The sequence below is a fragment of the Ovis canadensis genome, chromosome X (genome assembly GCF_042477335.2).
Source record: "Ovis canadensis isolate MfBH-ARS-UI-01 breed Bighorn chromosome X, ARS-UI_OviCan_v2, whole genome shotgun sequence".
Taxonomy (NCBI): domain Eukaryota; kingdom Metazoa; phylum Chordata; class Mammalia; order Artiodactyla; family Bovidae; genus Ovis; species Ovis canadensis.
The window spans coordinates 101,858,434-101,873,436 of NC_091727.1; the positions used below are offsets into that span (position 1 = coordinate 101,858,434).

The following is a 15,003-nucleotide window of genomic DNA, read 5'->3' on the forward strand; positions in this document are numbered from 1 at the left end:
TGGAGAAAGTTAAGTCAGTTTATTTTCTAAGTCAAATAGGATTATCTTTTGAAGGAAGTATTCCCTTCAGCTGATCATCTTAAACAGTAATGAATAATTGTATTTGGCTAAATACCCAAACCCAAGATAAACAAGGTAAATTCTTTGAAAGTAAATATAATCTGATGAGCATTTTTGATCAAATAAACATAGTTAAACATATTTCCTCACTCTCATTGATGGCTTTCCTATCTCAAGCAACATTTAACACAACAAATCCTTTTGAAAATTAGGATTTCAAAATCAAACTATCATTTAAACAAACTACATACATGGGCCACATAAATGAACATGCATTGCTGGTGGGAATATAAAATGGCAAAATTACTTTGGAAAACAGATCAGCAATTTCTTACAAAGTTAAACATGCACTCACATAACATAGCAATCCTACTAGGTATTTACTCAAGAGAAATTAAAATACACATCTACACAAAAGCTTAAACACAAATATTCATAGCAGCTTTATTTGTAATAACCCATAACTGGAAACAACCCAGATATCCATCAAAATGTGAATGGATAAGCAAATTGTGCCATATATACACAATGAAACACAACTCAGCAATAAAAGAGATGAAGTACTGATCCAGGAAACAACATGAATGGATTTCAAGGACATTCTAAACAAAAACAACTAGACACAAAAGAATATATACTGTATGATTTTATCCATATATATGAAATTCTATAAAAGAGAACTCTAACCTGTAGTGATGGAAAAGAGGAGATCAGTGGTAACCTGGAGCCAGTGGTAGCAGCAGAGGAAGATTAATGATGAAAGGTCAGTGAACATTTCCATGGAAGTGGTCTATATCTTGACTGAAAGCTTAAAATAGGTAAAATTTATAGTAAGTATGTAAATTATATCTCAACTGAGTTGATTTTTTTTTCTTTTTCAAATTCTTTTCCCATTTAGGTTATTACAGAATATTGACTAGAGTTCACTGTACCATACACTAGTTTAAATAAAAACTCTTCAAAAGTTCAAAATTTAAAGATATATCTGCTTAGCAAGTATAAGTAATAAGTATCCTGTGTAAACTGTGGACCAAGATGCAGTCTCTACAATTAGGAAACCACTCTCTTGAAAAAACTAAGCACACAGGAACATATGCATGGTAGAAGGCATTGAGCCAATGCTACTTAGAGCTGGAATATACAGTTTAACAGGCTCTTCTAAATAGTGCCTACCATATGGGGGAATGGCAAAAGGAATAAAAGGCAAAGGATTCACTAGGCTGGAAAGGAGACCAATATACACTAGGTTGGTTGGGAGTGCTCATGCGCTCAGTGCTCAGTCCCTCAGTCATGTCGGACTCTTTGTGACCCTAAAGACTGTAGCCACTAGGCTACTCTGTCCATTGGATTCTCCAGGCAAGAATACTGGAGTGGGTTGCCGTGGTTGGGAGATCTGGGATCAGATTAAGGACAAGATATGATGTTCTACATCACTGTGAAGCCTGGCTTGTCACTGTCATCTTATGAAATGCATCTCAATAGAGAGGCCAATTAATCTGGATGAAGCTTGACTAATCTAAAAACTGATATCAAATGACTGAGACAAAGAGTAGAAAATGGTATAGGACAAGAGGGTCTTCAGATTCCTTGGCCAGACTACAGGGCACCTCTTGCCCTCACCATCAGTGTGGAAGCTCATTATCCTTTTGGTGTTTGGCAAACATTCTATTAAGGTTACAATAAATGCAAAAGATCTGATGAGGAATTGACCTAGAATATTTTATTCATCTATATAGCTTTAGAAATTAAAAGATGGGAAAAATAGATAATTGAGTATCTCTCATATACAGTCTTAGGATAGGATTCAGAGTACAGTCCTATCACACTGGGAAATAATCTGAAATTATTTTTTTAATCAGGGATCTAATAATATCACAAGTTTTTAGGAACTGATAATGAAATGTGAAAAACAAGAGTGGACTGTTGTAGTCATTTCTGGGTGCCACACTTAAAGGATATTGACAAATTGGAGGTTAATGGCCAGGATGGTGACAAGGCCTGGAAACCATCTCAGAGAAAAAAGACTAGAATGGAAACCTAGAGTAGAAAAGATCTGTCTGGACATGGTAGCTGTTGCCAAATATCTGAAAGTCTACACCTACGGGAGAGGTGATGCTGCTGCTAAGTTGCTCAGTCATGTCTGACTCTGTGAGAGCCTATGGAACTGTAGCCCACCAGGCTCTTCTGTCCATGGGATTCTCCAGGTAAGAATACGGGAGTGGGTTGCCATGCCCTTCTCCAGGGGAGCTTCCCGATTCAGGGATTGAAGCTGAGTCTCCTGTATTGCAGGCTGATTCTTTACCATCTGAGCCACTAGGGTAGAGGTGATAGATAGACTTTGCCTATTTTTGTGGCATTCCCTATGACAAATTAAGACTAAAGATAGATGGAAGACTAAAGACTAATGGAAGATAGATTTCAGTTCAATATCTGGGGGAATTTTTTTAATGAGCAGAACATTCAAACAGTTGAAAGGTTCTTTGACTCTCCTTCATTAAAAATTAAAATAGAAGTAAGTGAAGAGTCCCAGGTAGTGCTAGTGGTAAAGAATCCTCCTGCCAATGCATGGGGGCTTCCCAGGTGGTAGCACCTTACATCTCTTACACCTGCCAATGCAGGAGGTGTAAGAGATGTGTGTTCGATCCCAGGGTTGGGAAGATCCCCTGGAGGATCCCCTGGAGGAGGGCACAGCAACCCACTCCAGTATTCTTACCTGGAGAATCCCATGGACAGGGGAGCCTGGCAGGTTACAGTCCATAGGGTCGCAAAGAGTTGACTGGACATGACTGAAGTGACTTAACATGCACACATGCAAGTGAAGAATCCAATAGTGATAAGGGAGCACTGATGCTCTTATCTTTTCCCTCACATTAGTCAGAACTGATATGAATTTCTAAAACATATTTATCTTCTATTATTTCTTGATTACACAAGTAACAGATTTGCTATGTGAAAAAAATGAAAATACAGACAAGCAAAGAGAAACACAAATGAAAACAAAATCATGTATCTTCCACCTCCTAGAAATGTAAACATTTTGGCATATAGCCTTACAGACTTTTTTCTGTTATAGATCCCTATAAAATATACACATATACTTTTTTTAAAATTTAAATGTATTTATTTTAATTGGAGGCTAATTACTTTACAATATTGTATTGGTTTTGCCATACATCAACGTACCATTAATAACACTACTTTTTTACTTTACAATACAGTATAAACATTCTTAACAGGTACATCATTCTTAACAGATACAGAGATTTCCATGGAATGACTATACTGTAATTTGTTTACCCAAAGTTTCCCAGAGGACATTCTATATAACATTAGTTCTACAAGATGACCCTCAAAAAAATAGGACTTAGGTTAAATAGTTTAAAATGCCCCATACCATATTCCCTTTCTTAGGCTTTCACATGTTAAAGAAATGAATTAACTGAGTTCCCCAAACTTACTTGACCAGAGATTGTCCATGGCCTCCCCCTTCTTTCATTCTTCAGGACACTTACTTATATTTTATAAAACACTCTGATAAGTGCTGGCTTAACTGATACTTTAGTGTTAGACATTAGGTTTCTAGTTTTTACATAAAACTTGCCATTTTACCCATATTGAAGTATACAATTCAGCACATGTGTGCATGTGTGTTCAGTCATGTCCAGCTCTTTGTGACCCCATGGACTGTAGCCTACCAGGCTCCTCTGTCCATGGAATTTTTCAGCAAGAATACTGAAGTGGGTTACCATTTCCTACTCCAGGGGATGTTCCCCGCCCAGGGATCGAACCTACATCTCTTGTGTTTCCTGCACTGGCAGGCAGATTCTTTACCAACAGTGCTACCTGGGAAGCTTATATTCATAATTACATTCCCACTCTATATTTCCAAAGGTTTTTCATCATCTCAGTAAGTGGTGACATGCAATATTTATCCTTTTGTGTCTGGCTTATTTCACTTATAATGTTTCCAAGGTTCACCCATGTTGTAGCATGTGTCAGAACTTCATTCTTTTTTTTGAGGCTGAATAATAGTTCATGGTATGGATATACCACATTTTATCCATTCATCTGGTGATGGACGCACGTTGTTTCAACCTTTTGGCTATTATGAATGAATCATCCTGCAAGGAACACTGGCATACAAGTACCTGTTCAAGGCTTTGTTTTCAAGGAGTGGAATTATTGGATCATATGATAACTATGTGTTTAATATTTTGAGGAACTGATAAACTTTTCCACAGTTGCTGTGTCATTTTTACATTCCAGTGAGAAATGTGCAAGGGTCCCATTTCTCCGCATCTCCACCAATACTTGCTACTTCCTGTCTTTTTTTTTATTAGAGCCATCCTCATGTATGAAATGGAGAAGGCACTGGTGACCCACTCCAGTACTCTTGCCTGGAAACTCCCATGGACAGAGGAGCCTGGTGGGCTGCAGTCCATGGGGTCGCTAAGAGTCGGACATGACTGAGCGACTTCACTTTCATGCATTGGAGAAGGAAATGGCAACCCACTCCAGTGTTCTTGGAGAATCCCAGGGACGGGGGAGCCTGGTGAGCTGCCGTCTATGGGGTCGCACAGAGTCAGACACGACTGACGTGACTTAGCAGCAGTAGCAATAGCATGTATGAAATGGCATCTCTTTGTGCTTTTGATTTGCACTTCCCTAATAACTAATAATGTTGAACATCTGTTCATGTGCTTATTGACCATCTGTATATCTTCTTTGGAGAAATGTGTATTCATAAAGTCCTTTGCCCATATTTTAATTGGGCTTTTTGTTGTTGAGCTATCAGAATTGCTTACATATTCAGGATTAAACCCATATCAGATATGATATACAAAATTTTGTTACACTACAGGTTGCCTTTTCACTGCCTTGATAATGTTCTTTGATTCACGAAAGTTCTTAATTTTTATAAAGTTCAATTTATTTTTCCTTTTGGTGCTTTATCTAAGAATCCATTGCTAAATCCAGGGTCATAAATATTTACCCTCTTCTTTTTCTAAGTATTAAATGGTTTTGTTGTTGTTTAGTCACTAGGTTGTGTTCGATTCTTTATGACCCCATGGACTGCAGCACGCCAGGCTTCCCTGTCCTTCATCATCTCCAGGAGTTAGCTCTAACTCGTGTCCATTGAGTCAGTGATGCCATCCAACCATTTCATTCTCTGCTGCCCTCTTCTCCTCCTGCCCTCAATCCTTCCTAGCACCAGGGTCTTTTCCAATGAGTTAGCTCTTCGCATCCGGTGGCCAAAGTGTTGGAGCTTCAGCTTCAGCATCAGTCCTTCCAATGAATACTCAGGGTTGATTTCCTTTAGGATTGACTGGTTTGATCTCCTTGCTGTCCAAGGGACTTTCAAGAGTCTTCTCCAACACCACAATTCAAAAGCAGCAATTCTTCAGTGCTCAGCCTTCTTTATGGTCCAACTCTCATATATGTACCTGACTACTAGAAAAACCATAGCTTTGACTATATGGATCTTTGTCACTAAAGTGATGTCTCTGCTTTCTAACATGTTGTCTAGGTTTGTCATAGCTTTTCTTCCAAGGAACAAGCATCTTTTAATTTCATGGCTTGCAGTTGCCATCCACAGTGACTTTGGAGCCCAAGAAAATAAAATTTGCCACTGTTTCAATTTTTTCCCCTTCTATTTGCCATGAAGTGAGTGATGAGACTGGATGCTATGGTCTTCATTTTTTGAATGTTGAGTTTTAAGCCAGCTTTTTCACTCTCCTCTTTCACCCTCATTAAGAGGCTCTTAGTTTCTCTTCACTTTCTGCCATTAGAGTGGTATCATCTGCGTATCTGAAGTTGTTGATATTTCTCTCAGCAATCTTGATTCCAGCTTATGTTTCATCCAGCCTGGCATTTCAAATGGTGTACTCTGCATGTAAGTTAAATAAGCAGGGTGACAATATACAGCCTTGCTGTACGCCCTTCCCAATTTTGGAACCAGTTCATTGTTCTGTGTCCATTTCTCACTGTTGCTTCTAGATCTGCATACAGGTTTCTCAGGAGGCAGGTAAGGTGGTCTGGTATTCCCATCTCTTTAATACTTTTGCAGTTTGTTGTCATCCACAGTCAAAGGCTTTAGCATAGTCAATAAAGCAGAAACAGATGTTTTTCTGGAATTTCCTTGATTTCTCCATGATACAACAGATGTTGGCAATTTGATCTCTGGTTCCTCTGCTTTTTGTAAATCCAGCTTCTACATTTGGAAGTTCTCAGTTTATGTACTGTTGTAGCCTAACTTGAAGGATTCTGAACATTACCTTGCTAGCATGTGAAATTGAACAGTAGTTTAAACATTCTTTGACATTGCCCTTATTTGGAATTGGAATGAAAACTGACATTTTCCAGTCCTGTGGCTGCTGGTGAGTTTTCCAAATTTGCTGGCATATTGAGTGCAACACTTTAACAGTATCATTTTTAGGATTTGAAATTTCTCAACTGGAATCACGTCACCTCTACTAGCTTTGTTCATAGTATTGCTTCCTAAGGACCACCTGATTTCACACTCCAGGATGTCTGGCTCTAGGTTAGTGACCACATCATCGTGGTTATCCGGATCATGAAGATCTTTTTTGTATAGTTCTTCTGTGTATTCTTGCCACCTCTTCTTAACATCTTCTGCTTCTGTTAGGTCCATACCATTTCTGTCCTTTATTGTGCCCATCTTTGCATGAAACGTTCCCTTGGTATCTCCAATTTTCTTGAAAAGATCTTTAGGTCTTAATATTTAGGTCATTGATCCATTTTGAGTTAATTTTTGTATATGGTATAAGGTAGGAGTCAAATTTCATTGTTTTGCACATGGATATTCAGTTGTCCCAGCCCAATTTGTTCAAAATGTTAGGTTTTCCAAAGTGACAAATAATGTTACAGTCAATATCTATTTCAACTTGTCCTATATATTCTCCTAAGAAAAATTCCTAGAAGAGTTGCTATATCAAAAGATGTGCACATTTGGGGGCTTCCCTGGTGGCTCAGTGGTAAAGAATCTGCTTGCCAATGCAAGAAATACAGGTTCGATCCCTGGTCCAGGAATATCCCACATGCCACAGGACAACTGAGTCTGTGCACCACAACTGCTGAGCCTGTACTATAGAGCCCAGGAGCTGCAACTACTGAAATCTGAATGCCCTAGAGCCTGTGCTCAGCAACAAGAGAAGTCACCACAATGAGAAGCCTGTGCACTCCAACTAGAGAACAGCCACCACTCACCACAACTAGAGAAAAGCCTGTGCAGTAACAAAGACCCAGCACAGCCAAATAAATTTTAAAAAAATTCAAAGATGTACACATTTTGAAGGTTTTTGATACATACTAAACTTCCTCTAGAAAGGACATTAGGAATCTACCACAGTGAATTCATATACCACTTTCCCCATGCTCTCAACAGCTTTGTTTATTACACAAGTTTTTAAAACCTTGGATAATCAATGTGGCATGAGGATGTATTCTAAATCAAGTTTAAGAGAATTTTAGCTGAATGTCCCTTGACAACCCTAACATGCTAGCCTTAGCAGTTTTCTCTCCAAAGACCTCACACTTTTAAAAATACTATAGAAGAATATGACAATGTAAACCACTGCAGAGTTTAATATGTCTAGTTAAGAAAGCAAACTATTGATGGACACCTAGGGTAAATCAATTTTCCTCCACTAAATTTAAAAAAATAAAGAAAGCAAACTAAACCTTTCCTCTCAGAAAAGTGGGACTAGAAACGAAAAGTACAGTGAGGTTCCTCTGCTGGATAATGTGATTTCAAACTATTTCTTTCCTCAGCACAAAGTCACAGACCAGGTTTTTGTGACATTCAAATATGTCCTTTTTCATTTGTGTTCAGTGGAGAGTTACCAAACACGAACCATGCTAAGAAATCAACTAAACTGCAATAAAGGAAGAAATTTGTCTTATAGCCATACAATAATTATCAAGGAAAAAGAAAAGGCTATTTTGCTGGTTATCTGCTTTTTAGTACTTGTTGAGCACTTCCAAATGTGTATTGGGATAGAATTTTTATAGTTGATATTGTTTTTGGCCCTGTCTCCTTTGCTACTCTGAAACAAATATACAAGCTATATCTCTGTTTTTGTCTCAAGCTGTAGTTATAGCAGAAAGAAAACTTTATGGAGAGTGTTTTTCACTCACCGTAATTAATAACGGTAAGTGGAACTTGTTATTAATATGGAACTCCTGAGAGGATCATTTTTCCACACAAAACAAGAAACCAGGGGGGAATTACCTTTCCACACTTCATCATAAAGCATGCATAATTCATAGAAGAGAAGAAACAGATGAGGCTAAACAGAATGAATTTCTTATTGCCAGAAAGAATCAAAATATTAGGTAGAAAGCTGTCTAATTTCCTAAATATTTTCTTAAAGCCTTTGAAGTTTAATGTCATCATGACTTTTGCTGTCATGCTAGCAAAGATGAAGGTAGATGTTTTTACAGAATCAGCAAAATTTTAAGAGGCAGAAGGTATCTTAGAAATATCTAATCCAACTCTGTTTTACAGATTGGAAATATGAAACGCAGACAGGTGACGTGACCTGCCCAAAGTCACACAGTGCCAGTGATAGAGCCGGAGCTACAAGTCAGGCTTTCCAACTCCTGTGCTCACTAATAATGAGACTGGCCAGTCAACTGAAAGGTTGATGTGAACCAGTGTTAGCAATTTACTGTTTTGTCAGTAATGCCACAGAGATCTCCAACTTCATACTATAGCTTATTGGTTAATTTATAGGATTCAGTTAATAACTGTACCAATTTAACACATTTCTTCTGAGAGACTATGTCTCCCACTATTAAGAAAGTTGAGCAAGTTTCCAACATTCTATATGATGTGTGACTCTTTTCACCTATACCTTATGGACATTTGTAAAAATTAATCTTATTTACTCTCAGGTTAAGAAGCACATTTTAAGAAATCTGTGAGATATCATGGAACTTAAGGGAAAGAAAGCTACCTTTTCACCAGAATAACTTATTATTCTCTTGCCTTTTTTAAATGTAGAATTTCAACTATCTGAGAGTGAAGTCTATGTATATGATAGATTTTTCAAGCTCAACTTTCTAAGATTTAAAATATTTAAAAACACTTCAGGCAAACTGTAATTAGTTTTCTCCATAGATATCCAAAGTACCATACATGCATTTTCATTATGGATATTTATATATAGTTGCTTCCAGGTGAATTTTAAAAATTCATTTAGAAGATGAGATTAAATATGCTGTAGTGGGAGTACTAATAATTCAGGGAGCAGGGACAAAGATTAATGCAGAATTAGAATCTTAACTCATGTGCTTTTAATAGCTCATTTGATTTGCCTCAATTCTAAAGAGCCAGTGAAACAGGCCACCGAGATACAAATTCTAACCCCATACCCCTTTTTAATGTAAGAACTTTCTAATACTGAGAACTGTCCATCAATAGAATGAACTGGCTGGCCTGTGAGGGATTCAGTCAATCACTTTGAAATCACAAGATTTTAAACCAAAGCTAAAAGACAACCTGTCTGGAATTCTTAAAAGGATTCCTGCATTGATAGGGAGATTAAAAGACTTCTAAACTCCTTTAAACCACTAGACCATTCAGGTATGACCTAAATCAAATCCCTTACGATTATACAGTGGAAGTGACAAATAGATTCAAGGGATTAGTTCTGATAGGCAGAGTGCCTGAAGAACTATGGACGGAGGTTCATAACATTGTACAGGAGGCTGTGATCAAAACCATCCCCAAGAAAAAGAAATGCAAAAAGGCAAAATGGTTGTCTGAGGAGGCCTTACAAATAGCTGTGAAAAGAAGAGAAGCAAACGGCAGAGGAGAAAAGGAAAGATATACCCATTTGAATGCAGATTTCCAAAGAATAGCAAGGAGAGAAAAGAAAGCCTTCCTCAGTGATCAATACAAAGAAATAGAGGAAAAGAACAGCATGGGAAAGACTAGAGATCTCTTCAAGAAAATTAGAGATACCATGCAAAGATGGGCTCAATAAAGGACAGAAACAGTATGGACCTAACAGAAGCAGATGTTAAGAAGAGGTGGCAAGAATACACAGAAGAACTATACAAAAAAGATCTTAGCGACCCAGACAACCACGAGGGTGTGATCACTCACCTAGAGCCAGACATCCAGTAGTGCAAGGTCAAGTGGGCCTTAGGAAGCGTCACTATGGACAAAGTTAGTGGAGGTGATGTAATTCCAGTTGAGCTATTTCAAATCCTAAAAGATGATTTTGTGAAAGTGCTGCACTCAATATGCCAGCAAATTTGGAAAACTGGAACTCAGCAGTGGCCACAGGACTGGAAAAGGTCAGTTTTCATTCCAATCTCAAAGAAAGACAATGCCAAAGAATATTCAAACTACCACACAGTTGCACTCATCTAACACGCTAGCAAAGTAATGCTCAAAATTCTCCAAGCTAAGCTTCAACAGTATGTGAACCAAGAAATTCCAGATGTTCAAGCTGGATTTAGAAAACTCAGAGGTACCAGAGATCGAATTGCTAACATCTGTTGGATAATAGAGAAAAACAAAAGAATTCCAGAAAAACATCTACTTCTGCTTTATTGACTATGCTAAAGCTTTTGACTATGTGGATCACAATAAACTATGGAAAATACTTCAAGAGATAGGAATACCAGACTACCTTACCTGCCTCCTGAGAAACCTGTATGCAGGTCAAGAAGCAATAGTTAGAACCAGACATGGAACAACAGACTGGTTCCAAATTGGGAAAGGAGTACAGCAAGGATGTATATTGTCACCCTGCGTATTTAACTTATATGCAGAGTACATCATGAGAAATGCTGGGCTGGATGAAGCACAAGCTGGAATCAAGATTGCTTGGAGAAATATCAACAACCTCAGATATGCAGATGACACCACCCTTATGGTAGAAATCAAAGATGAACTAAAGAAAGAGCCTCTTGATGAAGGTGAAAGAGGAGAGTGAAAAAGTTGGCTTAAAACTCAACATTCAAAAAATGAAGATCCTGGCATCTGGTCCCATCATTTCATGGCAAATAGATGGGGAAACAATGGAAACAGTGACAGATGTTATTTTCTTAGGCTCCAAAATCACTGCAGATGGTGACTGCAACCATGAAATTAAAAGATGCTTGCTCCTTGGAAGAAAAGCTATGACCAACCTAGGTAGCATATTAAAAAGCAGAGATATTACTTTGCCGACAAAGGTCCATCTAGTCAAAGCTATGGTTTTTCCTGTAGATATGCATGGATGTGAGATTTGGACAATAAAGCTGAGTGTCAAAGAACTGATGCTTTTAAACTGTGGTGTTGGAGAAGATTCTTGAGAGTCCCTTGGACTGCAAAGAGATCCAACCAGTCCATCCTGAAGGGAAATCAGTCCTGAATGTTCATTGGAAGGACTGCTATGGGGTCGCACAGAGTTGGACATGACTGAGGTGATTTAGCAGCAGCAGCAGATGCTGAAGCTGTGACTCCAATACTTTGGCCACCTGATGCAAAGTGCTGACTCACTGGAAAAGACCCTGATGCTGGGAAGGATAGAAGGCAGGAGGAGAAGGGGATGACAGAGGATGAGATGGTTGAATGGCATTACTGACTCTATGGACATGAATTTGAGTGAGCTCTGGGAGTTGGTGATGGACAGGAAAGCCTTGCGTGCTGCAGTTCATGGGGTCACAAAGAGTTGGACATGACTGAGTGACTAAACTGAAACTGCTTTAAGTTCTAAGATTCTGTGATTTCACTATTGTCTTTCTCTCCTACTTTTATAGTACAGAGATCTTTTCGTAGGTGTATTTATGGTCATACTATCTTAGACTACCTTGTATCATTATTTTCACACTTATCCTGCTTGACAATAGGAAAGGTATCTCACTCATTTTCATATACAGTTTTAATTATAGTTTGTGTACACAGAAAATATTCAGTACTTATTGAATATACTTGATATTGCAAACTTGATTAATTGATTTAGTCATTATAAATTTGAAGAACCATATCTTTTTCCTGATCTGAGAATCTAACTTATTACTGCAGTGAGTTTCCATGTTAGGATAAATCTGAATGTTGCTCTTTTAGAAGATTATAAGTAAAATAGGAATATGTGATTGAACATGAATACATATTTAAGGATGCTTTTAAAATATTTGAAAAACATATTTCTACTTTCATTTAGCCTCTTACTGAAAATGTGAAAACTAGCATATTTACATTTATGATATATATCATATATATTTATACATATAATATTTATATTTATAATTTATATAAATTATTTAATATTAAAATAAATATATTTATAATTTATATTAAAATTAAAATTTATAAATATATTTATATTTATAATTATAAATATATATAAATGTATAAGAAGACATACAAACACATGTAAATATGATCACCTCTTGTTCTCACACTTTTAAAGATGAGTTATAAGATAGGTGATTTAAAAAACTAATTTAAAAAATTGGAACAATCAAAAATTCCCTAACCATCCTGTTGTGGGTTGAATTATATCCACAGAAAGATAATGGTGAAGTTCTAACTCCCTGCACCTCTTAATGTGACCTTATTTGAAAAGAGGGTCTCTACAGATATAATCCATTTCTATTATTTTGGGCTACCCAGTTTGTGGTACTGTGTTATTGCAGCCCTAAGGAACTAGTACATGTCCCTCACTGTGAAAAATTGGTATGGCAGTTCCTCAGCATGTTTAGAATTACAAAACATGGTCTTATTATAATTTTTAAAACTTAACTACAAAATATCTCCTGTAAAACTTAGAATTGCTTTGATCTGAAAATTAATAAATGTAAAATCATTTAAGAAATAGAGCCTCCCGATGTACAAGTTCAAAATGTAATAGAATAGAAAACCAACCACAAGGTCCTCAATTCTGAGCATATTATAGTGAGTTGTGGCACCCTAGGATTCAACTAAAACAATAAAAACTAAGAAAATAGAGTGAAAGAAATTGTCTGAGTTGAAAAAAAGTGTATTAGGATGAGACAGTCAAGATTACCAAGATTTCTGGATGAAAGTTCCTCACACGCTGAGTTACAGTCTCACCCTCATTGCTTACTTTCTCCATCCTTAGTCTTTGATCATTCTGAAAAACTTTTTTTTTTTTTTTTTGCTGAAGTGTCAAATAATGCATGGGGACCTTTTTTTTGTCAATAATATATAATTTCAGCAAGTAACATCACTGCAATCATACCTCATTCTGTGAGAGCCCCCTTATATGTTCACAACTCATCAACTAATGTCTGGCAAGAAGCTAAATAACAAAGGCAATATTCATAGTTCACGTGTCCTAAGTTGATTTGTAGAATTCTATCCCAGTTTCAGGATGATCCCCGTCATCTCAGAAATATTCAGTTTCACTTATCCATAGGTGAATAGACTCTGCCCTCCCCCACCCCCACACACAATATATATCCATTCTAATCAATTCTATCACGGCCATTGACAAAAGATTCTTGATGCCTATCTTTTTCCCACGTGGGATACACATACATCAGATTTCAATCATTCTGATTATTTCTAATGACAAAGAAAAACATTTAATAAATATTTTAGATAGCCATTTCTACCTTCATTAGCTGAGGAAATTTAAACCAATTCTCAACTTCATTTCATGAAGATATAACACATTTCTATTTTTCAAAATGCTAATACTAGCCCCAATTACTTAGAGCACTTACTTTAGATTTAAAATTTTTAACAGATGATTTTTCTTATTTAAAAGATCCTTAAGACTTTTGAAGAGAAAATTGGGTTTTAAACAAATCATTATAACCCTTTGGAAACAACTGGAAGCACATGATTCTTGCAGAAAAGCCCTAACATATTAAGCCTGTATTTAATCAAATCAGTAGTCATGATGATGAATACAAGGTAATTCATAGAATGTAAAAGACCACAATTTATCCACATTGTCTTTTTTCACACTTAATTAGAATACAAAATTGATCAGGGATAATCAGGTTAAGTACAAATTGAGTGAAGCCCCAATTACATATTATTTTCTTGCTATTCAATTAGCTTCCATTCATCTTGCCTCCCCTACGTATTTCTTCCCAACAAATTAAACATCCAAGGATTCATGTGAAAAATTGGCAATTCTTGGATCAGTACGGTATAACTAGCTTAGTTTTTAAAACTGCTTTTGATAGATGATTTTTCTTTACAGAATGGAAACTAGCAATTACTGAAAATATTAAAAAAACTAGCATAAATATTCAGCACATAGTCTTCAAAATCATTTTACCTGTTGATTAATGGAATGATATTTCATTAGAATGTAAATTTTATTTATTTTTTATTCACATAAATAGAGCTCTCAATTTTTTTTTTTAAGTCAAGGCGCAGCATGTTTCTATATATTAGCAACCTGAAGATGTATGATTGTATCTTCAAGATACATCTTGTTTGGAAAATATCTTTGAAAGTATTACTACGTTGCTTTTAAGAGCATACACAGGAATTAGACATGCAAGTTCTGTAAATAAACAGAATTTTAGGAAATTGAGAAAAAAAGATAAATAAGAAATAGTCAATTATATCACAGACAATTCTGTTACTGAACCAACATGTGTGTGTGTGTGTGAGAGAGAGAGATCAAGCAAGTGAGTGCATGTGTGTTTCTCCATTGGGGAGAAAGTCTTAGGATGAGTGAATCATTTAGTTGAAAGTTCATCAATTACAATAAATGGAGAACTAGAATCAGAAGGCAACACAGGAGAGTTTGTCACAGTGCTGATTTTCGCTGGTGAACTGTGAGATGATCCTGCACTACTGTTGTTTCTATCAAGAACATCTGAGTATAGATTAGGAAAAGAAAATGCCACTCATTGATAACAGAATTCAAGAGATCTCTGCGCTTTGTGTACAAATGAATGCAAAGTGAACAAGGAATTGGCACTGGTTACAGGAGC

General features: G+C 36.7%; 1 protein-coding gene across 2 annotated transcripts in view; it reads right to left on the reverse strand.

Annotated features, from left to right (window-relative positions):
- Positions 1-482: 482 nt before the first annotated feature.
- LOC138930459 (P2R1A-PPP2R2A-interacting phosphatase regulator 1-like) overlaps positions 483-15,003 on the reverse strand; it is a 73,915-nt gene continuing 59,394 nt past the window's right edge. The window contains exon 9 of one of the 2 annotated variants that reach the window (XM_070290709.1): positions 483-868. The gene's annotated coding sequence lies outside the window, so the exon portion shown is untranslated. The remainder of the gene's footprint in view (positions 869-15,003) is intronic. The other variant, XM_070290711.1, reaches the window with a different exon arrangement.